This window comes from Copadichromis virginalis, linkage group LG11, assembly GCF_057382275.1.
Source record: "Copadichromis virginalis isolate Kocher_CV1m ecotype Utaka linkage group LG11, C_Virginalis_male_GT1.1, whole genome shotgun sequence".
Lineage (NCBI taxonomy): Eukaryota > Metazoa > Chordata > Actinopteri > Cichliformes > Cichlidae > Copadichromis > Copadichromis virginalis.
In genome coordinates, this window is record NC_140628.1 from 1,678,633 (window position 1) to 1,704,411 (window position 25,779).

Consider the following 25,779-nt stretch of genomic DNA (forward strand, 5'->3'; position numbering starts at 1 on the left):
GGAATTCCGAACATTCCGGAACCTTGGTGCATTCCGGAACTCTGAACATTCCGGAACCTTGGTGCATTCCGGAACTCTGAACATTCCGGAACTCTGAACATTCCGGAATTCCGAACATTCCGGAACCTTGGTGCATTCCGGAACTCTGAACATTCCGGAACCTTGGTGCATTCCGGAACCTTGGTGCATTCCGGAACTCTGAACATTCCGGAACTCTGAACATTCCGGAATTCCGAACATTCCGGAACCTTGGTGCATTCCGGAACTCTGAACATTCCGGAACTATGAACATTCCGGAATTCCAAACATTCCGGAACCTTGGTGCATTCCGGAACCCTGAACATTCCGGAACCTTGGTACATTCCGGAATTCCGAACATTCCGGAACCTTGGTGCATTCCGGAACTCCGAACATTCCGGAACCTTTGTGCATTCCGGAACTCTGAACATTCCGGAACCTTGGTGCATTCCGGAACTCTGAACATTCCGGAATTCCGAACATTCCGGAACCTTGGTGCATTCCGGAACTCTGAACATTCCGGAACCTTGGTGCATTCCGGAACTCTGAACATTCCGGAACCTTGGTGCATTCCGGAACCTTGGTGCATTCCGGAACTCTGAACATTCCGGAACCTTTGTGCATTCCGGAACTCTGAACATTCCTGAACCTTGGTGCATTCCGGAACTCTGAACATTCCGGAATTCCGAACATTCCGGAACCTTGGTGCATTCCGGAACTCTGAACATTCCGGAACTCTGAACATTCCGGAATTCCGAACATTCCGGAACCTTGGTGCATTCCGGAACTCTGAACATTCCATAACCTTTGTGCATTCCGGAACTCTGAACATTCCGGAACCTTGGTGCATTCCGGAACCTTGGTGCATTCCGGAACTCTGAACATTCCGGAATTCCGAACATTCCGGAATTCCGAACATTCCGGAATTCCGAACATTCCGGAACCTTGGTGCATTCCGGAACTCTGAACATTCCGGAACTCTGAACATTCCGGAATTCCGAACATTCCGGAACCTTGGTGCATTCCGGAACTCTGAACATTCCGGAATTCCGAACATTCCGGAACCTTGGTGCATTCCGGAACTCTGAACATTCCGGAACTCTGAACATTCCGGAATTCCGAACATTCCGGAACCTTGGTGCATTCCGGAACTCTGAACATTCCGGAACTCTGAACATTCCGGAATTCCGAACATTCCGGAACCTTGGTGCATTCCGGAACTCTGAACATTCCGGAACTCTGAACATTCCGGAATTCCGAACATTCCGGAACCTTGGTGCATTCCGGAACTCTGAACATTCCGGAACCTTGGTACATTCCGGAATTCTGAACATTCCGGAACCTTGGTGCATTCCGGAACCTTGGTGCATTCCGGAACTCTGAACATTCTGGAATTCCAAACATTCCGGAACCTTGGTGCATTCCGGAACTCTGAACATTCCGGAATTCCGAACATTCCGGAACCTTGGTGCATTCCGGAACCTTGGTGCACTCCGGAACTCTGAACATTCCGGAACCTTGGTGCATTCCGGAACTCTGAACATTCCGGAACCTTGGTGCATTCCGGAACCTTGGTGCATTCCGGAACTCTGAACATTCCGGAATTCCGAACATTCCGGAACCTTGGTGCATTCCGGAACCTTGGTGCATTCCGGAACTCTGAACATTCTGGAATTCCAAACATTCCGGAACCTTGGTGCATTCCGGAACTCTGAACATTCCGGAACCTTGGTACATTCCGGAATTCTGAACATTCCGGAACCTTGGTGCATTCCGGAACCTTGGTGCATTCCGGAACTCTGAACATTCCGGAACCTTGGTGCATTCCGGAATTCCGAACATTCCGGAACCTTGGTGCATTCCGGAACTCTGAACATTCCGGAACCTTGGTGCATTCCGGAACTCTGAACATTCCGGAACCTTGGTACATTCCGGAATTCCGAACATTCCGGAACCTTGGTGCATTCCGGAACTCTGAACATTCCGGAACGCTGACCATTCCGGAATTCCGAAAATTCCGGAACCTTTGTGCATTCCGGAACCTTGGTGCATTCCGGAATTCCAAACATTCCGGAACCCTGAACATTCCGGAACGCTGAATATTCCGGAACCTTGGTACATTCCGGAACTCTGAACATTCCGGAACCTTGGTGCATTCCGGAACTCTGAACATTCCGGAACCTTGGTGCATTCCGGAACTCTGAACATTCCGGAACTCTGAACATTCCGGAATTCCGAACATTCCGGAACCTTGGTGCATTCCGGAACTCTGAACATTCCGGAACTATGAACATTCCGGAATTCCAGACATTCCGGAACCTTGGTGCATTCCGGAACCCTGAACATTCCGGAACCTTGGTACATTCCGGAATTCCGAACATTCCGGAACCTTGGTGCATTCCGGAACTCTGAACATTCCGGAACCTTGGTGCATTCCGGAACTCTGAACATTCCGGAACTCTGAACATTCCGGAATTCCGAACATTCCGGAACCTTGGTGCATTCCGGAACTCTGAACATTCCGGAACCTTGGTGCATTCCGGAACCTTGGTGCATTCCGGAATTCCGAACATTCCGGAACCTTGGTGCATTCCGGAACTCTGAACATTCCGGAACCTTGGTACATTCCGGAATTCCGAACATTCCGGAACCTTGGTGCATTCCGGAACTCCGAACATTCCGGAACCTTTGTGCATTCCGGAACTCTGAACATTCCGGAACCTTGGTGCATTCCGGAACTCTGAACATTCCGGAATTCCGAACATTCCGGAACCTTGGTGCATTCCGGAACTCTGAACATTCCGGAACCTTGGTGCATTCCGGAACCTTGGTGCATTCCGGAACTCTGAACATTCCGGAACCTTTGTGCATTCCGGAACTCTGAACATTCCTGAACCTTGGTGCATTCCGGAACTCTGAACATTCCGGAATTCCGAACATTCCGGAACCTTGGTGCATTCCGGAACTCTGAACATTCCGGAACTCTGAACATTCCGGAATTCCGAACATTCCGGAACCTTGGTGCATTCCGGAACTCTGAACATTCCATAACCTTTGTGCATTCCGGAACTCTGAACATTCCGGAACCTTGGTGCATTCCGGAACCTTGGTGCATTCCGGAACTCTGAACATTCCGGAATTCCGAACATTCCGGAATTCCGAACATTCCGGAATTCCGAACATTCCGGAACCTTGGTGCATTCCGGAACTCTGAACATTCCGGAACTCTGAACATTCCGGAATTCCGAACATTCCGGAACCTTGGTGCATTCCGGAACTCTGAACATTCCGGAATTCCGAACATTCCGGAACCTTGGTGCATTCCGGAACTCTGAACATTCCGGAATTCCGAACATTCCGGAACCTTGGTGCATTCCGGAACTCTGAACATTCCGGAACCTTGGTGCATTCCGGAACCTTGGTGCATTCCGGAACTCTGAACATTCCGGAATTCCGAACATTCCGGAACCTTGGTGCATTCCGGAACCTTGGTGCATTCCGGAACTCTGAACATTCCGGAATTCTGAACATTCCGGAACCTTGGTGCATTCCGGAACTCTGAACATTCCGGAACTCTGAACATTCCGGAATTCCGAACATTCCGGAACCTTGGTGCATTCCGGAACTCTGAACATTCCGGAACTCTGAACATTCCGGAATTCCGAACATTCCGGAACCTTGGTGCATTCCGGAACTCTGAACATTCCGGAATTCCGAACATTCCGGAACCTTGGTGCATTCCGGAACTCTGAACATTCCGGAATTCCGAACATTCCGGAACCTTGGTGCATTCCGGAACTCTGAACATTCCGGAACTCTGAACATTCCGGAACTCTGAACATTCCGGAATTCCGAACATTCCGGAACTCTGAACATTCCGGAACCTTGGTGCATTCCGGAACTCTGAACATTCCGGAACCTTTGTGCATTCCGGAACTCTGAACATTCCGGAAACTTGGTGCATTCCGGAACATTGGTGCATTCCGGAACTCTGAACATTCCGGAACCTTTGTGCATTCCGGAACTCTGAACATTCCGGAACCTTGGTGCATTCCGGAACATTGGTGCATTCCGGAACTCTTAACATTCCGGAACCTTGGTGAATTCCGGAACTCTGAACATTCCGGAATTCCGAACATTCCGGAACCTTGGTGCATTCAGGAACTCTGAACATTCCAGAACTCTGAACATTCCGGAATTCCGAACATTCCGGAACCTTGGTGCATTCCGGAATTCCGAACATTCCGGAACTCTGAACATTCCGGAACTCTGAACATTCCGGAATTCCGAACATTCCGGAACCTTGGTGCATTCCGGAACTCTGAACATTCCGGAACTCTGAAAATTCCGGAATTCCGAACATTCCGGAACCTTGGTGCATTCCGGAACTCTGAACATTCCGGAATTCCGAACATTCCGGAACCTTGGTTCATTCCGGAACTCTGAACATTCCGGAACCTTGGTGCACTCTGGAACTCTGAACATTCCGGAATTCCGAACATTCCGGAACCTTGGTGCATTCCGGAATTCTGAACATTCCGGAACCTTGGTGCATTCCGGAACCTTGGTGCATTCCGGAACTCTGAACATTCCGGAACCTTGGTGCATTCCGGAATTCCGAACATTCCGGAACTCTGAACATTCCGGAACCTTGGTGCATTCCGGAACCTTGGTGCATTCCGGAACTCTTAACATTCCGGAACCTTGGTGCATTCCGGAACTCTGAACATTCCGGAATTCCGAACATTCCGGAACCTTGGTGCATTCAGGAACTCTGAACATTCCAGAACTCTGAACATTCCGGAATTCCGAACATTCCGGAACCTTGGTGCATTCCGGAATTCCGAACATTCCGGAACTCTGAACATTCCGGAACTCTGAACATTCCGGAATTCCGAACATTCCGGAACCTTGGTGCATTCCGGAACTCTGAACATTCCGGAACTCTGAAAATTCCGGAATTCCGAACATTCCGGAACCTTGGTGCATTCCGGAACTCTGAACATTCCGGAACCTTGGTGCACTCTGGAACTCTGAACATTCCGGAATTCCGAACATTCCGGAACCTTGGTGCATTCCGGAACTCTGAACATTCCGGAATTCCGAACATTCCGGAACCTTGGTGCATTCCGGAACCTTGGTGCATTCCGGAACTCTGAATTCCGGAACCTTGGTGCATTCCGGAACTCTGAACATTCCGGAACTCTGAACATTCCGGAATTCCGAACATTCCGGAACTCTGAACATTCCGGAACCTTGGTGCATTCCGGAACTCTGAACATTCCGGAACCTTTGTGCATTCCGGAACTCTGAACATTCCGGAACCTTGGTGCATTCCGGAACTCTGAACATTCCGGAACCTTGGTGCATTCCGGAACATTGGTGCATTCCGGAACTCTGAACATTCCGGAACCTTGGTACATTCCGGAATTCCGAACATTCCGGAACCTTGGTGCATTCCGGAACTCTGACCATTCCGGATCTCTGAACATTCCGGAACCTTGGTACATTCCGGAACTCTGAACATTCCGGAACCTTGATGCATTCCGGAACTCTGAACATTCCGGAACTCTGAACATTCCGGAATTCCGAACATTCCGGAACCTTGGTGCATTCCGGAACTCCAAACATTCCGGAACTCTGAACATTCCGGAATTCCGAACATTCCGGAACTCTGAACATTCCGGAACCTTGCTGCATTCCGGAACCTTGGTGCATTCCGGAACTCTGAACATTCCGGAACCTTGGTACATTCCGGAATTCCGAACATTCCGGAACCTTGGTGGATTCCGGAACTCTGAACATTCCGGAACCTTGGTACATTCCGGAATTCCGAACATTCCGGAACCGTGGTGCATTCCGGAACATTGGTGCATTCCGGAACTCTGAACATTCCGGAACCTTGGTACATTCCGGAATTCCGAACATTCCGGAACCTTGGTGCATTCCGGAACTCTGAACATTCCGGATCTCTGAACATTCCGGAATTCCGAACATTCCGGAACTCTGAACATTCTGGAATTCCGAACATTCCGGAACCGTGGTGCATTCCGGAACTCTGAACATTCCGGAACCTTGGTACATTCCGGAACTCTGAACATTCCGGAACGTTGATGCATTCCGGAATTCCGAACATTCCGGAACCTTGGTGCATTCCCGAACTCTGAACATTCCGGAACCTTGGTACATTCCGGAATTCCGAACATTCCGGAACCTTGGTGCATTCCGGAACTCTGAACATTCCGGAACTCTGAACATTCCGGAATTCCGAACATTCCGGAACCTTGGTGCATTCCGGAACTCTGAACATTCTGGAATTCCGAACATTCCGGAACCTTGGTGCATTCCGGAACTCTGAACATTCCGGAACCTTGGTACATTCCGGAACTCTGAACATTCCGGAACGTTGATGCATTCCGGAATTCCGAACATTCCGGAACCTTGGTACATTCCGGAACTCTGAACATTCCGGAACCTTGGTACATTCCGGAATTCCGAACATTCCGGAACCTTGGTGCATTCCGGAACTCTGAACATTCCGGAACCTTGGTACATTCCGGAACTCTGAACATTCCGGAATGTCGAACATTCCGGAACCTTGGTGCATTCCGGAACTCTGAACATTCCGGAACTCTGAACATTCCGGAATTCCAAACATTCCGGAACCTTGGTGCATTCCGGAACTCTGAATTCCGGAACCTTGGTGCAATCCGGAACTCCGAACATTCCGGAACCTTGGTGCATTCCGGAACTCCAAACATTCCGGAACTCTGAACATTCCGGAATTCCGAACATTCCGGAACCTTGGTGCATTCCGGAACGCTGAACATTCCGGAACTCTGAACATTCCAGAATTCCGAACATTCCGGAACTCTGAACATTCCGGAATTCCGAACATTCCGGAACCTTGGTGGATTCCGGAACTCTGAACATTCCGGAATTCCAAACATTCCGGAACCTTGGTGCATTCCGGAACTCTGAATTCCGGAACCTTGGTGCAATCCGGAACTCTGAATTCCGGAACCTTGGTACATTCCGGAATTCCGAACATTCCCGAACCTTGGTGCATTCCGGAACTCTGAACATTCGGGAACCTTGGTGCATTCCGGAACTCTGACCATTCCGGAACTCTGAACATTCCGGAACCTTTGTGCATTCCGGAACCTTGGTGCATTCCGGAACTCTGAACATTCCGGAATTCCGAACATTCCGGAACCTTGGTGCATTCCGGAACTCTGAACATTCCGGAACCTTGGTACATTCCGGAATTCCGAACATTCCGGAACCTTGGTGCATTCCGGAACCTTGGTGCATTCCGGAATTCTGAACATTCCGGAACCTTGGTGCATTCCGGAACTCTGAACATTCCGGAATTCTGAACATTCCGGAACCTTGGTGCATTCCGGAACTCTGAACATTCCGGAACTCTGAACATTCCGGAATTCCGAACATTCCGGAACCTTTGTACATTCCGGAATTCCGAACATTCCGGAACCTTGGTGCATTCCGGAACTCTGAACATTCCGGAACTCTGAACATTCCGGAATTCCGAACATTCCGGAACCTTGGTGCATTCCGGAACTCTGAACATTCCGGAACTCTGAACATTCCGGAATTCCGAACATTCCGGAACCTTGGTGCATTCCGGAACTCTGAACATTCCGGAACCTTGGTACATTCCGGAACTCTGAACATTCCGGAACCTTGATGCATTCCGGAATTCCGAACATTCCGGAACCTTGGTGCATTCCGGAATTCCGAACATTCCGGAACCTTGGTGCATTCCGGAACTCTGAACATTCCGGAACCTTGGTACATTCCGGAACTCTGAACATTCCGGAACCTTGATGCATTCCGGAATTCCGAACATTCCGGAACCTTGGTACATTCCGGAATTCCGAACATTCCGGAACTCTGAACATTCCGGAACCTTGGTACATTCCGGAATTCCGAACATTCCGGAACCTTGGTGCATTCCGGAACTCCAAACATTCCGGAACTCTGAACATTCCGGAATTCTGAACATTCCGGAACCTTGGTGCATTCCGGAACTCTGAACATTCCGGAATTCCGAACATTCCAGAACCTTGGTGCATATCGGAACTCTGAACATTCCGGAACCTTGGTACATTCCGGAATTCCGAACATTCCGGAACCTTGGTGCATTCCGGAATTCCGAACATTCCGGAACCTTGGTGCATTCCGGAACTCTGAATTCCGGAACCTTGGTGCAATCCGGAACTCCGAACATTCCGGAACCTTGGTGCATTCCGGAACTCCAAACATTCCGGAACTCTGAACATTCCGGAATTCCGAACATTCCAGAACCTTGGTGCATATCGGAACTCTGAACATTCCGGAACCTTGGTACATTCCGGAATTCCGAACATTCCGGAACCTTGGTACATTCCGGAATTCCGAACATTCCGGAACCTTGGTGCATTCCGGAACTCTGAACATTCCGGAACTCTGAACATTCCGGAATTCCGAACATTCCGGAACCTTGGTGCATTCCGGAACTCTGAACATTCCGGAACTCTGAACATTCCGGAATTCCGAACATTCCGGAACCTTGGTGCATTCCGGAACTCTGAACATTCCGGAACCTTGGTACATTCCGGAATTCCGAACATTCCGGAACCTTGGTGCATTCCGGAACCTTGGTGCATTCCGGAATTCTGAACATTCCGGAACCTTGGTGCATTCCGGAACTCTGAACATTCCGGAATTCTGAACATTCCGGAACCTTGGTGCATTCCGGAACTCTGAACATTCCGGAACTCTGAACATTCCGGAATTCCGAACATTCCGGAACCTTGGTACATTCCGGAACTCTGAACATTCCGGAACCTTGGTACATTCCGGAACTCTGAACATTCCGGAACCTTGATGCATTCCGGAATTCCGAACATTCCGGAACCTTGGTACATTCCGGAATTCCGAACATTCCGGAACCTTGGTGCATTCCGGAACTCTGAACATTCCGGAACCTTGGTACATTCCGGAACTCTGAACATTCCGGAACCTTGGTGCATTCCGGAACCTTGGTGCATTCCAGAATTCTGAACATTCCGGAACCTTGGTGCATTCCGGAACTCTGAACATTCCGGAACCTTGGTACATTCCGGAATTCCGAACATTCCGGAACCTTGGTGCATTCCGGAACTCCAAACATTCCGGAACTCTGAACATTCCGGAATTCCGAACATTCCGGAACCTTGGTGCATTCCGGAACTCTGAACATTCCGGAATTCCGAACATTCCAGAACCTTGGTGCATATCGGAACTCTGAACATTCCGGAACCTTGGTGCATTCCGGAATTCCGAACATTCCGGAACCTTGGTGCATTCCGGAATTCCGAACATTCCGGAGCCTTGGTGCATTCCGGAACTCTGAATTCCGGAACCTTGGTGCAATCCGGAACTCCGAACATTCCGGAACCTTGGTGCATTCCGGAACTCCAAACATTCCGGAACTCTGAACATTCCGGAATTCCGAACATTCCAGAACCTTGGTGCATATCGGAACTCTGAACATTCCGGAACCTTGGTACATTCCGGAATTCCGAACATTCCGGAACCTTGGTACATTCCGGAATTCCGAACATTCCGGAACCTTGGTGCATTCCGGAACTCTGAACATTCCGGAACTCTGAACATTCCGGAATTCCGAACATTCCGGAACCTTGGTGCATTCCGGAACTCTGAACATTCCGGAACTCTGAACATTCCGGAATTCCGAACATTCCGGAACCTTGGTGCATTCCGGAACTCTGAACATTCCCAAACCTTGGTGCATTCCGGAACTCTGGACATTCCGGAATTCCGAACATTCCGGAACCTTGGTGCATTCCGGAACTCTGAACATTTCGGAATTCCGAACATTCCGGAACCTTGGTGCATTCCGGAACTCTGAACATTCCGGAACTCTGAACATTCCGGAACCTTTGTGCATTCCGGAACCTTGGTGCATTCCGGAACTCTGAACATTCCGGAATTCCGAACATTCCGGAACCTTGGTGCATTGAAAAAATGGAGATCGAGGTAATGGACCTCACACAGGGGGAATTCACCCCCACCAAATCCAAGGGAGGCAGAAGAACAGCGCCCAAACCCCCGACAGCTTCACACTCCAGCCTGCCACGCACCACTCAGGATAGACTGAAATCCTGCGTGCAGACCCGCCTCCAAACGAGGAGAATTGAGGAATCCTCCCTGTCTCCTCCCTCTTCACCAGGTTCACCTATTCAGCAAACGCACCCTCCAACGAGACACCCAAACACGCAGAAGAAACTGCAAGACTGGAGTCTTCACATCAGAGAAACATCACTCATCATGGGTGATTCGAATGTGAGCACACTCCCATCCTTTTCAGCACCAGGAATACAAATTGACAGTTTTCCCGGGGCGAAATGGTGCCACGCACAAGCCCTTTTGGAAAAAGCGACCTGCGACGAAGATTTGGAAACACTGGTGTTATCTTTTGGCCTAAACAATAGGTCACAAAGAGACAAGAGCACACCGGTCACAGAGCTGAAAAAGGCACTGCAGACAGCCCAGGAAAGATTTCCTGAGGCTGACATCTACATTCCAGCTATTAACTTCTCCTCAGCTCTGCCCCAGAATGAGCAGGAAACACTGCTGCACTTGAACACTTTTATTGCAGGTCTGGACGAACACATACCTACTCTTCCTGCTTCAATGTTCCACACAGAAAAGGACAATATCCACTGGACTGATAAGACAGCGAAGTGTATGTTGGAGCATTGGAGTAACTATGTAAATGTGGTGTCCCCATGAACCCAGCCAACAGGGAGGGGGTAAGTTGTGACAATTGCAACAGTGTCATTAATTTATCTAAACACTTTCAGCCTTCCACTGCTCAGCGGACCCTTTTAAGTAGGGGCCTTAATTTCATTCCCACAAAAGGTCACAATAAAAATTTCCTATTACAATGTAGATACGACATTCAACAATACCACAGAAGGGTCAAATTGGCTATACATTATGGGGATAAGTCTGATACAGAACCCCAACCCTTCACTCCCAAATCTGATTGGTCTCCTCCCTTGGGCCAGCTTCCACATGAGGTGTCCACCTTGGTGAAAGCTGATTATGAATATTTTGATAATCATTTCCAGATTGACCGCATCAAACCTAACTTAAAGGGAGAAGAAACCAAAGCTCTAAAAGAACTAAGAGAAAACAAACAAATAATTATAAAACCGGCAGACAAAGGAAGTGCTGTGGTCATCCTGGACAGAGATCAATATTTACAGGAGGGCTACAGACAACTAAATGATACAACATACTACTCAAAATTGAAGAAACCCATCTATTTGGACACACTGCCTATTGTGGAGAAAATAATTAATAATCTTTATCAAAAGAAATTCATTAATATGAAACAAAAAAACTATTTATTAGGCTCCTCTGAGCCAAGAGGAAGGCTGTTTTATTTGCTACCCAAAATCCACAAAGACCCGGCAAAGTGGTCTGTACCATTCCAGGTGCCCCCCGGGCGTCCCATCGTATCTGACTGTGAAAGTGAAACATACCACACAGCAGAATACCTGGACTTTTTCCTGAATCCCTTGTCCACAAAGCATGATAGTTACATTAAAGACACATATGACTTTGTGGAGAAGGTGAAACAGGCAGAGGTACCCCCTAACTCATTTCTCTTCTCGATTGACATTGACAGCCTGTACACCAATATTGACATTAAGGAGGGAATGAACTCCATTAGGAATATTTTCCACAAATATCCAGAAAAGAAAAGGCCAGAAAAAGAATTATTACAATTATTGGAAATCAATCTGACAAGAAATGACTTTGAATTCAACGGGGACTTCTTCTTACAAATAAAAGGGACAGCCATGGGCAAGAAATTTGCCCCAGCATATGCCAACATATTCATGGCTGAATGGGAAACTGCAGCCCTGGCAAAATGTATTAAAAAACCATTGTATTACTACAGGTTTCTTGACGACATCTGGGGAGTATGGCCTCATTCTGAACAAGATTTTGAAACGTTTCTAAGCACTCTGAATAATCACAATGACTCAATTAAACTTAAATCCACAATTAGCGACTCCACAATTGACTTCTTGGACACAACCACTTTTAAAGGCCCAAATTTTTCACAGACCCACAAATTGGACATCAAAGTGTTTTTCAAACCCACGGACACACATGCATTGTTGTTTAAAACAAGCTTCCACCCGAAACATACCTTTGCTGGTCTAATTAAGTCCCAATTATTGCGATTCCACAGAATCTGCACCCAGCGGACTGATTTCAGAGCAGCGACCAAAATTCTATTTGCAGCTCTCGCCACTAGGGGGTACTGTCGCTCTTTCCTTAGGAAATGTTTTAAATCATTCCTACAGACCAAACCCATTGATCTGACCCCTATCCTACCAGTGATTGTGACATATGCCCCATCAACATGCAAACTGATCAGAGTGATTAAGAGCAACTTTCAGGATCTTGTCCAGAAAACCCAATTGCTGGGTGATCATAAGGTGATAGCGGCCTTTAGGAGGAATAAAAACCTGAGGGATTTCCTCATTAAGGCAAAACTTTCACCTCTCTCTGAGCCCAAACTCAGAGACCAAGGGCAATTTTTTAAGCACCAAACATGGTTGCGCAGCTTCTCAAACGGAAATGTATTCCACTCACAGTGTAACGGTTCTCCACGCTCCAAGAACTGTGTTTATGTGATTACTTGCAGCGAATGTGGCATCCAATATGTTGGTGAGACAGGCAACACACTTCTGACCAAATATTTTCCTACGTGTGTGTGTGTGTGTGTGTGTGTGTGTGTGTGTGTGTGTGTATACACATTTTTACAAATTAAATAGTAAAAAAAAAAAATAATAATAATAATAATAATAATAATAGTAATAATAAAATATATAAAATATACAGAGTTGAATATGTGCAAAACAAGTGGCATTTATATACAGTGTGGAGTGCATAATGTTGAAGTTCCAGTAGTGAATCTGAGGTGTCTATGACGTGTTCAGCAGTCTGATGGCCTGATGGAAGAAGCTGTCTCTCAGTCTGCTGGTACGGGACCGGATGCTGCAGAACCTCCTTCCTGATGGAAGCAGTCTGAACAGTTTATGGCTGGGGTGACTGGAGTCCTTGATGATCCTCCCCGCTTTCCTCAGGCACCGCTTCCTGTAGATGTCTTGGAGGGAGGGAAGCTCACCTCCAATTATCCGTTCAGAGCACCGCACTACTCGCTGGAGAGCTTTGCAGTTGTAGGCGGTGCTGTTGCCATACCAGGTGGTGATGCATCCAGTGAGGATGCTCTCAATGGCACAGTGATAGAAGGTCCTGAGGATGCGGGGCTCATGCCGAATCTTTTCAGTCTCCTGAGAAAGAAGAGGCGCTGCTGCGCCTTCTTCACTGTTTTGTTTGTGTGTACTGACCACGTAAGATCTTCAGCCAGATGTACTCCAAGGAACCGGAAGCTGCTCACTCTCTCCACAGCAGCGCCGTTGATGGTGATGGGGGTGTGTACTTCTCTGCACCTCCGGAAGTCCACTATCAGCTCCTTTGTCTTTGCGACGTTGAGGGTGAGATGGTTGTCTTGACACCAGTGGGTCAGGGCACTGACCTCCTCCCTGTAAGCCGTCTCATCACCGTTGGTGATAAGACCCACCACTGTAGTGTCGTCCGCAAACTTCACAATGATGTTGGAGCTGTTAGTGGCTGTGCAGTCGTAGGTGTAGAGTGAGTACAGGAGAGGGCTCAGTACACACCCCTGTGGAGCACCAGTGTTCAGTGTGATGGGGGATGAGGTGATGCTGCCCAGTCTGACCACCTGGCGTCTGTCAGACAGGAAGCTAAGGATCCAGCTGCAGAGGGAGCTGCTCAGTCCTAGATCCTGCAGTTTCCTGTCCAGCTTCGAGGGAACGATGGTATTGAATGCTGAGCTGTAATCTACAAACTAATCTACTATAATCTGTAATAATCTACTGTAATCTACTATTAATATAAATCAGGTCACTTTAACCTTGCTGAACTGAGGTAACATTTTTTCTTATGGATGAACTGGCCTAATCTGAGCTTTGATCATTTGCCACCCAAGAACCAGGATGGAGGTTAGTCAGTGTGCTGTCATACACCATCTTCCCTCATCCACCTACAGGAATATTGACATCATTAGGTATGTTTCCATTTTCGGAACTTAAGGGTAATTTTAAGGATGCACCAAAATGAAAATTCTTGTCTGAAACCGAAAATAAGGAAAGCAACGTCAAAAACCGAAACACTGAAAAAAATGGTTATGTCTATAAGAACCATAGTATTTGTGGCTACAATGTGTTCTAACCGCACTAGAATCAAGGCACTGCAATGAATCAATAACAAAACTGAAATTATTTATTTACTACTGACGTAACAACAGTGCACAATATAAATTAAAATTTAAAATAAAATGTTTAGCGCTACCCCACTCATGTACATAATAAGAAATCATAAATGAAAAAAATTATAGATGTACAACTGAAAGTATTGCTAAGAGAGATATGTAATAATGCTGCAGCGGGTCATTTTTGAAGGAGCGTTACATCTTTTTCCGCAGATTTTCTGGTTGTGACTCTTCTCTGATTCTGATAGCCTCTGCTGCTGGTGCTGACTGTCCCACTAAGCTCACCATCTCAGCCTGTGAGTGAATGCGCGGCCTGCCATCTTTCTCCCTATTACCCCGAAGTTCTGATCGTGGAAACACACCTCATGTGTACATTGTCAACATTGTAGGGACGTGCCATCTTGGGTGCCTCACGATTACGATTCGATTATAAAACGATTGTTTTTGTTGCATATTTTTTCCCCATTCAGGGTTTTTCTTTTTTCATTCCCTCCATAGATAAGTTCTAATCCTAAATCCATTCATTTTATATTAATGGAAGCTTCCTGTCTTTTATTTATTTGAAACCACAAATAAAATCAACAGATAAAGTAAGTAAAGTAAAATTTTATTTATATAGCACCTTTCTAGATAAAAAGATCACAAAGTGCTTCACAAAGTATAAAACAAAAACAGACAAAAGTTAACAATATGCAGTTCTAAAAAGATGTGTTTTTAGTTGTTTTTTAAAAGTGATCACTGAGTCTGCAGATCTTAAGTTCCGAGGAAGAGAGTCCACAGTCTGGCGGCCACAGTAGCAAAAGCTCTATCTCCCTTGGTTTTCAGCCTTGTATGCTGAATAACAAGTAGGCCCTGATCACAAGACCTCAGGGACCTCCTAGGGGCATAGGGCTGTAAAAGTTCAATGGTGTAGGCTGGTGCTTGTCCTAGAAGAGCTTTAAAGGTCAGAACCAGTATCTTAAAATGGACTCTGAATTCAACGGGGAGCCAGTGCAGCTGTATAAGCAACGGTGTTACATGAGAGTACTTAGATGTTTTTGTCAGAAGCCTTGCTGCAGCATTTTGGACAATCTGCAGACGCTCCAGGGAGTTTTTGTTTAGACATGTAAACAGTGAATTACAGTAGTACAATCGCGATTAAATGAATGCATGAATAACAATCTCCAGTTCAGTATGAGATACTCTGGGGCTCAATTTAGAAATGTTTCTTAAATGATAGAAGCAGGACCAAAATAGAGATTTGACGTGAACATCCAGGGTAAGAGTAGAATCAAAGGTTACCCCGAGGTTCCTGATAGACGGTTTCACAAATGTTGAAAGAGGACCAAGAGCATTCATTATGTTAGGTACATGTCTGTCTGGAGCACATACAAGGACTTCAGTCTTTTCTTCATTAAGTTGGAGGAAGTTGTCAGCTATCCAACCTTTGATGGATTCTAAACACTCATTTAAAATCTGCAGCCTAGAAACATCTTCAGGTTTAAAAGAAATATATAACTGGATATCATCTGCGTAGCAGTGGTAGCAAATGTCCTCAAAGGTGCTCAAAATATGCTGGAAAGGAAGTAGAAATGTCCAAAGTATGTTTCAAAATCATGTCAAGGTCATATTTTCAATTAACAATAAACATGAAATGTGTGTTGGCAGTTTAAGTATAATAAAAAAGGACCATATTTTGATTTCCTTAAAGGAGGAAACTCAAACACATCCATCAAATTCAGTTTACTTTTAGACCTTTAACCCTGTCTAATGTGTTCCTTCTGTATGTGGTTAAAAAGAAAAATTTAATAAAGTTCAGGTCAGCTTTTCCAAGTCAACCATTACAGAAATTACTTTAAAATCTAAGTAGAAATAATTTAATTTTATTAGAAAATAAACCATAAATAATATCTTCCTTTAAGTCATGTAGGACAAAAATTACACAAATCTTAAAATTATATTCTGAGAAAATAAATATTATTTTCCAGTCAGAGTAATAGAAAATAAAAGCAGCATTGATCTATGAATGTTGAACAGCTTTTTCAAAGTTTCTGTATCAGTTTGACCAACGGGATGTTTACACATTAGGAGTTGATGTCACACTGTCAGCTACAGCTAAGCTGCCTAGGTTCAGAAGAGAAAAAGTTGGCAAATCAGGGGAAACTTGACATTTCTGCTAACATGAAACACAACAGAGACACTACTTTCAAGACTAAGGTGCTAAATATTTGTTGTTTTGTGAATTTTGCACCGAAGGGGTGAGACGGAAATAACAGCCAGCTGTTTCTTGTCAGTCCGTCCGCTAAAAATGTCCGGGCGGCATGTCCGAATATTACGTTTTCCTCCCTTGTTTATTATGAAAAATAATCGAGTTTTAAACGTTTTTGAATCGTAATCGATTTGGTACATTTAACATCGTGATTAATCCATTTTTTTAATGAATCACCACACCCCTACAACATTGAGGAAATATAACTGTACTAACCTCACTGTTCATTTTGGCACAGCATATTGAGTGACAGAGTTTTGTGAAATAAAAATGAACCCACAAATATGGGCCGGGAATATTGAACTGAAAGTTGATTTAGTCCTTTCTTTCCTGTTCTGTTTAAACATAGCCCTGTTCAGGGCACTACCAACTCTCTTCCCATCACAAGCTGCACCACCCAAGAAGATGGGACATGCCAGTGAAGCACTGATTCTTGTCCTTCAGGTCTGGGTTTCTTCATATTTGTTATAAAATAATGCCCCTAAAGCCTTCACTTTAACAGTTTATTTAGCATATGGTGTTTTTATTTAACTATTACAGGTGCAGTATCTTTGTCATTTCCTAAAGTGTGTAAAGACATAAACCTAACGGTGATGAGGCAGAATTTATTACATTTTTCAATGGCATGAATATTTGGGATTTTCTATACAGTATTTGTCTATCTAAAGAAAAATAACATTAATATGGACTGTAGCGCATCTGATCTATGGTTGTCATCATTCATGTATCACCCCAAGGGTGCACCCCAAAGGGTGCAATAAAGTGAAGTCCAAGTCTAATACATACTTGTGGTTATTTGAACTACCCTGATAGCGTTGGAGTTTCTCCGTACATTGTACAATTTTGTCTTTGTTTTTCTTTTGCCAACAGAAGATCCAGCATCAGCCCTGTTCTGCTCTTTGAAGGGTCCCGCTGTCTTATTGCAGATGGAACCACTCCCATCACCACATTTGCCACAGATGACCTTGGAGAAGGTTTGCTGTATCTTATGGCATACTACTACACCCTGCATCTCACCTATCCTGAATGTGTGGCAAGGCTTCTGTCTGTCATTCAGGCTGAAGTGTTAAAGGACAAAATCCATGAGCAAGACACCACAGGCTCATACAAAACAGTCATGGCAGGCTGTAGAAATTTTTATTCAAACGTAGAGCTGTGTGAGCAAGATATAACTTAGGTCTGTGTTAGGGCTGGGCGATATGACCCAAAATTCATATCTCGATATTTTTTACCTAGATGGCGATATAAGATATACATCTCGATATTTTTTTTTTTTAAGCCATAAAGTAAGAACAAAAAGAGAGTTCTTAGTCAAAGCTGTGTCCCAAATGTCACACAGGCACTTTTATTAACATAGAGCATAGATGTACATAAAATTTACTCAAAAATAAATTATGAGCATTCATTAAATAATAATGGTCAATAAATAAAAGAAAACAATGTTGTTTTTGTGCATAACAAAAAGCTCACAATTGTGCAGTCAAAATGTAAACTAAAAGACGCTGAGCATAGTAACAAAGACAGATTTCACAGCTGCTCTGTTCCCAAGTTCTACTGTGTGACTGATAGCATTGAGTTTGAAATCCTCTTCGTAACCACGTCTCTTAACAGGTGCCATTTATGGTCCTTATACACAGTAGGGTAATATTACGTTGAAGCACAGTACGTATCACTCCGCGAGGCTCCTCGGTAGCCGCAATGCTCTGACAATCCATCCAGCACCGTAGCTTACCAAAGTCGTACTAAAACATTTTTTGACAGATTGCTGAGCGTGTTCCACATAAAATCGGTTCGCGGCCATCAAGCACAACCAGAATTCATACATAAGGCGCGCTGTCAACTTTTGAGAAAATGAAAGGATTTTAGGCTGTGCAGCGCCTCTGGGCTGCATGGCGTTAGCGTGGTTAGCTCGTTAGCGTGGTTAGCTAGCTAACACGTTGACGCCGTCCAGCCCCACGCATGGGGCCATGCGCAGTAACTCGTTAACGGAGATTTGCCGTGTCCATCTTGTTGCTTCCTGCAGGTGAAGCGATGGGGGAGGAGGGGGAGTTGTATTCAGTGAAGGAAGGGCGAGGCCGAGTAACGTTGCGTAAAGACAAAAGTGGATGAAAGAGAGGCAAACTTGCGGCTCGACAAGTATAGTTATAACGTGACATAGACTATATCGATATAAAAGATATTGTCACATCTTATATCTCGTATAAAAATATATCGATATTTTTTAAAAACTCGATATATCGCCCAGCTCTAGTCTGTGTTGGAAGGTTTGGGCCTGATAGCTTTGAAGTTGCAATTTACTCTTGAATTCTTTTTTTTTTTTTTTTTTAATTCTAATTAATGTAATACAAAGTACTTTTTTCTTTAAACACATCTGTTCTGCAACTTGTTTAAAATTGCAAATACTCTTTTTATTACATTTTATATGTTGAGTAGCTAGCTGGTTTAGCAGTTCTAAAAGGAACACAAAATAACAATGTTACACTTACAATGTGTCTTTAAATTTCTGTGTGCAATGATTGACTGAAATATTTGTTACTGTTTGGAGAGTTTGTTTCCAATAAACGTCATGTACACAGTATACTGTACCTGCTTTCATTTGGTGTACATGCTTTGTCCTGTTTTAAGATTTTTTTTAAAAAGATGTATCTTGTTTAGTGGGTCTTGTTTTAAGATCTTTTCTCTCAAAGTAAGAAAAAATGAAAACTTAAAAAAAGCACTTATAGACTTATTTTGGTTTTATTTGACTTAACAGAGTTCTTGGAATAGCTAATTCACAACTTGTTTTAAGATATCTCTTACTTGTCCAAAGCCTATATATTTTTCTTATCAAGTGTAATTCTCTTACTGCACTGGCAGATTATTTCACTAAATTTAAGAAGATTTAGACTATAATCTATTATTTTTTTTAACTTATTTTAAGATGGGTATTTTTTTGCAGTGCAGTCTGTGGGACCACTGTCGGTCCTGAATGATTTCCATGAAAAAAAAAGTGTCTGATAGAAGTTCTACAAGTGAGTCCTCTTGTTCTCACAAGTCTGAGCTCCTCAACTTCAGCTTCTGAGCTGCTACCTGGAAGGAGTCAGGGCTCCACCTTCTTTTGGAGAAAGAGGCAAATTTTCACAATAAGAGGATGTGTTCGGGGAGGACTTAGATGTAGTGTGTCAAGAAGCACTGTGTGCAAGCAGGAGATGAGGACTCAAACACAGACTTCACAGAGGCAAAAATGGGAACTCAAAAAGGTAGTTTATTGTAGGCTCGGGAAAATGATACAACTAATGATGAACTAAACTAGACTGGGAAAATATCAACTAAACTTCACAGAGAGGCACACAAGGGAACACACAGCATGAGGGACGACGTGACACGGAACAAAGGGAGACTCTGAAAAAAATACACAGAAGGTAATGAGGGAAGTGGAAGCACATGGGGAACACAGCTGAGGACAATTACACACGACAGCGGGGGAGGACACGAAACTGAAAATGCTGACACCAAGATGCGGACCATAAACATAACAGAGAGAGGCAGAGAGAGAGAGAGAGAGAGAGAGAGAGAGAACATGACGGAAAGAGGAAAACACAGAACACAAGGAGTGGGAGCAAAGATAAGATACACAGCAAATCCAGCATGTCCAAATTAACACTGTCGGATTTGATTTCAACACTATTAAAGTGTCTATATGGGTCCACACCAGAGAGTGTTAATTTAACTCTTTTTGGAGAGTTGGTACGTTAACTCTGATTTAGTGTTAAACACCAAATCTGTCTGGAGTTGATAATTTAACACTTGGTGTTAAGAGTTTATATATTAACTCTCAAAGAGTATTTTAGTTTAACTACGTAAGAGTTATCTTCTAATTCATTCTAAAAAGCGGGAATTTTACTGTTCTGAACTTCTAGAAATTTCTTTTGGAAATAAACATTTACTAAAAAGATGCAATGGTTTTTGAAAAACATTTATTCTGAACTGTGCACCACAATTTCAAAACATTTTCTGAAAGATGTAACAGTATACATGTTCTCACTTTCATTAGAATTTTGTTTATCAAAAGGTCTGACATGGTAAATGCAAATAACAGCATTCTCATCACTTATTTCTTCAATACAATATGCATGTCCTTCATTCATCCCTTTGTGGAACTTCAACGCACTTCTGCTCTCCCCCATATTCCATCTTCACAAGCATATCCTGTGCGGAGATTGAATAAAAATTAGTTGACACTAATTAATGGCACAAATAATCCAGTAAACAATTGCAGCACAGTAAAAAAAAAAAAAAAGGAATCCTCTTTGAGCCATTACTTGTGTAAAGTATTTTCCCAAAAGACAAGGACACAGGCAACAGGTAATACTGAACTAAATGTAAAACCTCAACCTTTTTCATTTTTACCTAAACCGTGTGCACAAAACTCTGGAGGGATCTATGCTAACGTAGAATCCAGTCAGGACGCCTGCTACTGCTGTTTGCTCGTTTTTTTTATGGGCGATCGTTTTCAGGCTTCAAGTAGCACCATTATACCAACATTTCACATTCTAGACATTGTTTTAGGTGTATTTGACCAAAAGTTTGACTGAAAATTCACATGCAAGCTTTTTTTCAAGGCTGTGGTATTTGCCCGCAAACAATACCTTTCAGCTAGCTAAAACATGTTATTATGCTATCAGCGAGCAACATGGCTAATGCCTTTCACACAGCTTTGTCTCAACTCCAAAGAGCCACAGAAGTAAAAGCTCATAATAATAATTGAAACAATCTTTGAAAAAATGACTTACCAAGCATGGCAAACAACTCAAATATGTAGAGCAAAATGTTCTGAAACGGCTTCACTTCAGCTTCGATTGGAGCCGTGCTGGGGGCGGAGTCTGTGAATTTACTCTATTGGTGTCATAGCCCCTGTAGGAGTTCAGAGTTAAGAGGTCAAGAGTTAATGTTTCCATTGTAACACCTCCAGATTTGACAGAGAAACACTCATTTTTAACACTCGATTTTAACTACTATCATTTTACACCTCAGAGTTACATTAAAAGAATGTGACTCTACTTAGAGTAAAATTAACTCTACTTTTGCAAGAAGACTATTAACACTAAAACATTTAACACTTTTGAATTTGCTGTGTAAGATAGAACTTTATTAATCCCTCGGGTGGGTTCCTTTGGGAAATTCGGTTTCCAAATAGCACAGCACCGACAGAAGTTACAGAATGTGAGCAGAATACCATATCTACACATATATAAATACAGAGACATATATAAATAAAGAGTATACAAAAGGGATAAATAGGAATAAGAATACAAGGGAATTGCACATTTCAAGTATTGAAGTCTATTGCACCGTTGGTTATTAACAAAAAGTATTGCACAGTGAAAAGGCACTACAGCTTGCTTGTTCCCCCCTCCTTTGTCCTCCTGTCTCCCCTCCCTCCCCTCCAGAGAGGAGTTAAACAGTCTGATGGCATGTGGGACAAAGGAGTTTTTAAGTCTGTTAGTTCTTGTCTTGGGGAGAAGAAACCTGTCACTGAACAGACTCTTCTGGTTGTTTATGGCCGTGTGCAGAGGATGCCTGGCATTGTTCATAATGTCCATCAGTTTCTTTAATGTCCTTTTCTCTGCCACTGTCATCAGAGTGTCCAGCTTCATGCCGACCACAGAGCTAGCCTTCCTGATCAGTTTCTCCAGCCTGGATGAGTCCTTCTTTGCTGTGCTGCTCCCCCAGCACACCACAGCATAGAAAAGTACTCCAGCAACCACTGACTGCACAATAACTCACATCACTATATACACGGTCACACAGAGGGAGACAATGGGGGATAAAGACACGAAGGGAAATCCAGTAAATTAACCTGAACAACTTAGGACCCATAGAATAACAAATGAACGTAACATGACACAGGAACACAGGAAAACTAAGAACGTTGGGTCAAATGACCCAGGATCCTGACATATTGTGAGCTGTAGAAGGATGAGATGGACTGATGTTATCTGACACGACCTCCGTCTGCAGAAAATGTGCCGATGAACAATCACAGGCGCTTGTTTCCACACAGCAGTCTGGATTTATTTCAACTCACAGCTCCAACATTACAACCATTTTAAATTCAAACACTTTCATCAGCCTGAATATCAAACATCATCACTTACAAACTGAGTCACAGTCAGCTGACTGCTCCTGTAGATGGAGGACAAATGTTTATTACAGCTACAGCTGTGGAGGAGATGTGAACAGAAAATCATGAGGGTAAAGTTCAAACTGAGCCAACCAGCCCCGTCATGTTCCAACATGACTCTGCATGAGCAAAGAAAGTCCACAGAGAGTTTGGTCTGGAAGAACACCTTTATGATAAATTGGAGTGAATAATGTGAGCCAGGCCTCCTCATCCGATGTCAGTGTCTGACCTCACAATTGCGTCTGGAAGTGTGTTCAAATAAAATTCCCATAAACACTCCTAAATCTTGTGGAAGTCATTTCTAGAAGAGTTTAAGCTGTTACAGCTGCAGCAGTGGGAAGACATCAATTTTAATCCTTTGGATTAAGAATAGGATGTCAGTCAAGTTCATATGTATGTAAAGGCAGACAATCAAATACTTCCTGTAATATAGTGTGTCATAAATTTCTCAACCTTCTCAAAAATCAATCAAAAACAAATCTCCTCATACTCAAGCTAAAATGTTAAAATAGAAAAAAAAGATTAAAAAAAGATGTTTACAGCTTTACACACAAATGTTTGTCTCATTGACCTGTTTAAATATTAACAATGCTTAATAACTGATCCATGATCCATCCATCCATTCGCTTCTCAGGGTCGCGGGGGGCACTGGAGCCTATCCCAGCTGTCATAGGGCAAGAGGCGGGGTACACCCTGGACAGGTCGCCAGTCTGTCGCAGGGCCAACACACAGGGACAGACAACCATTCGCACTCACATTCACTCCTAGTGGCAATTTGGATTATCCAATTAACCTATCCCCACAAGCTGCATGTCTTTGGATGGTGGGAGGAAGCCGGAGTACCCGGAGAGAACCCACGCAAACACGGGGAGAACATGCAAACTCCACACAGAAAGACCCCGGCCTGATGGTGGAATTGAACTCAGGACCTTCTTGCTGTGCGGAAACAGTGCTAACCACCATGCCACCGTGCTGCTGATATATGATCCATTATTAGTTATTAACAACATCTCAGGAAAAAACGCTTCAGAATTATCTGTATTAAAAAGAATCTACCAGTGACAACAAACAAAATCCTGTAGTTGTTCTGACATCAGTATTAATGTTAATTATTTCAAATCTTTATAAGAAGGATTTGTGAACTACAGAAGTCGAATTTTACCCTGAGGAAACCTACCAATGACAGTCCCATGCATGTTAGCCTCTTTGTGAGTGTTTATGCATTATGTTGTCTGAGCATTGCTGACCAAAGTGACTGCTGGTGAAACCTGAGTGACGTACCAGTTTGAACTGGTCTGCTCCACTGTGGTTATTGTTCATGTGACACTTCCACCTACTGCTGGACCACAGTTTGTGCTGAAAGTTGCTTCAGAGAGAAGGAATAACAAAACAGAAGAAATAGTCTTTTTACCACAGGTCTGATGACCTGATATGTTTCCACTTTAGTTGATTCATGCATGCAACAATCACAGCTTTCAGCAGACTAACATGCGTCAACCAATCATTAATAGCTCCACGTTTAACAACACAGGAAGATAGAACCATGATGTGCTACTTCACATGTTTCGGTTTCAGAAGCCAGCAGAATGTGTATGTAATCAGTTATGTGAGAGCAGCTCTTTAAAAGGAAGCTTCCAACTGATTTTAAATAGAGGAAATCAGATGATAAATGTTGGTGTGAAAAAGGAACCATAGCAGAGATAATGCAAATGACCTCCTAATGCTTCTTTAGCTAGAGGCTCCTTTCAGAGCCACAAGGAGTCTGTTGTGGGTCAGTTGAATGTCGAGAATTCAATTCAATTCGATTCAAGTGCCCCCAGTCTATGTTCCTGTCTCATCCCTCTGTTGTTTTCACTTCTTCAATCCATCTGCTGTCACTCCACATCCAGCCAGTAGGTGTCCTCACACTCTCCTCCTGCTTTGAGTTACTCCCACAGTGCCCTCATCTGTTTTCCCTTCCCTGCTCGGCCATTAAAACTGCCATCTTGTTCTTGTTTCTTCTTGATGTTCAGCTCTTTGTTCTGCTTTCTGCCTGGAAGCTTCTTCATACTCAAAAATCTCAACAGTTCTTTGAAAACAAAGTAAAAAAGTGAATGTGAGTGAAATCAGTCCAAACTAACAGAGTGAAGAGCAGCAGATGAAGCATCAAAGTCACAAAAAGTAAGGAAAGAAGGAACAAAAGTGCCATCTGTGTCCTTTCAAACAAACAAGCATCAGTGTCCAGGACTAAAACATGAATCCACTGAGGAACTAAGCGTTCCACTATCCGCTCCAAATACACTTACTCCAAACAGGCTATCTTTTATATCTGGCGATCGTGGCTCAAGAGTTGGCAGTTTGCCTTGTAATTGGAAGGTTGCCGGTTCGAGCCCCGGCTTGGACAATCTCGGTCGTTGTGTCCTTGGGCAAGACACTTCACCCGTTGCCTACTGGTGGTGGTCAGAGGGCCCGGTAGCGCCAGTGTCCAGCAGCCTCGCCTCTGTCAGTGCGCCCCAGGGTGGCTGTGGCTACAATGTAGCTTGCCAACACCTGTGTGTGGATGTGTAAAGCGTCCACTTTTATATTTTGTGTGATGGCATTATAATTTAAGTTATAAATTTCTGTCAAATCCTTTGGTATAATGACTCCAAGATATGTCAGTTTGTTAGTATTCCATTTGAAATCATACATTTTACGTATGTTTTCTTTTGGTACATAGTTGTAAGTTAGAGTTTGGTTTTTGTGTATATTTAATTTGTAACCCAAGAATTGGCTAAACGGTTCAAGGCGCATCATCAGTTTGGGAAGACTAGAGTCCGGATTTGACAAGGTCAAAAGTATGTCATCTGCGTATAAGCATATTTTATACTCCACTCCTTTAACCTGAATGCCTTCGATTTTCTGGTCTTCTCTAATACATTGAGCCAGGGGCTCTATAAAAAATGCTAACAAGGTAGGGCTTAGGGGGCACCCCTGACGACATCC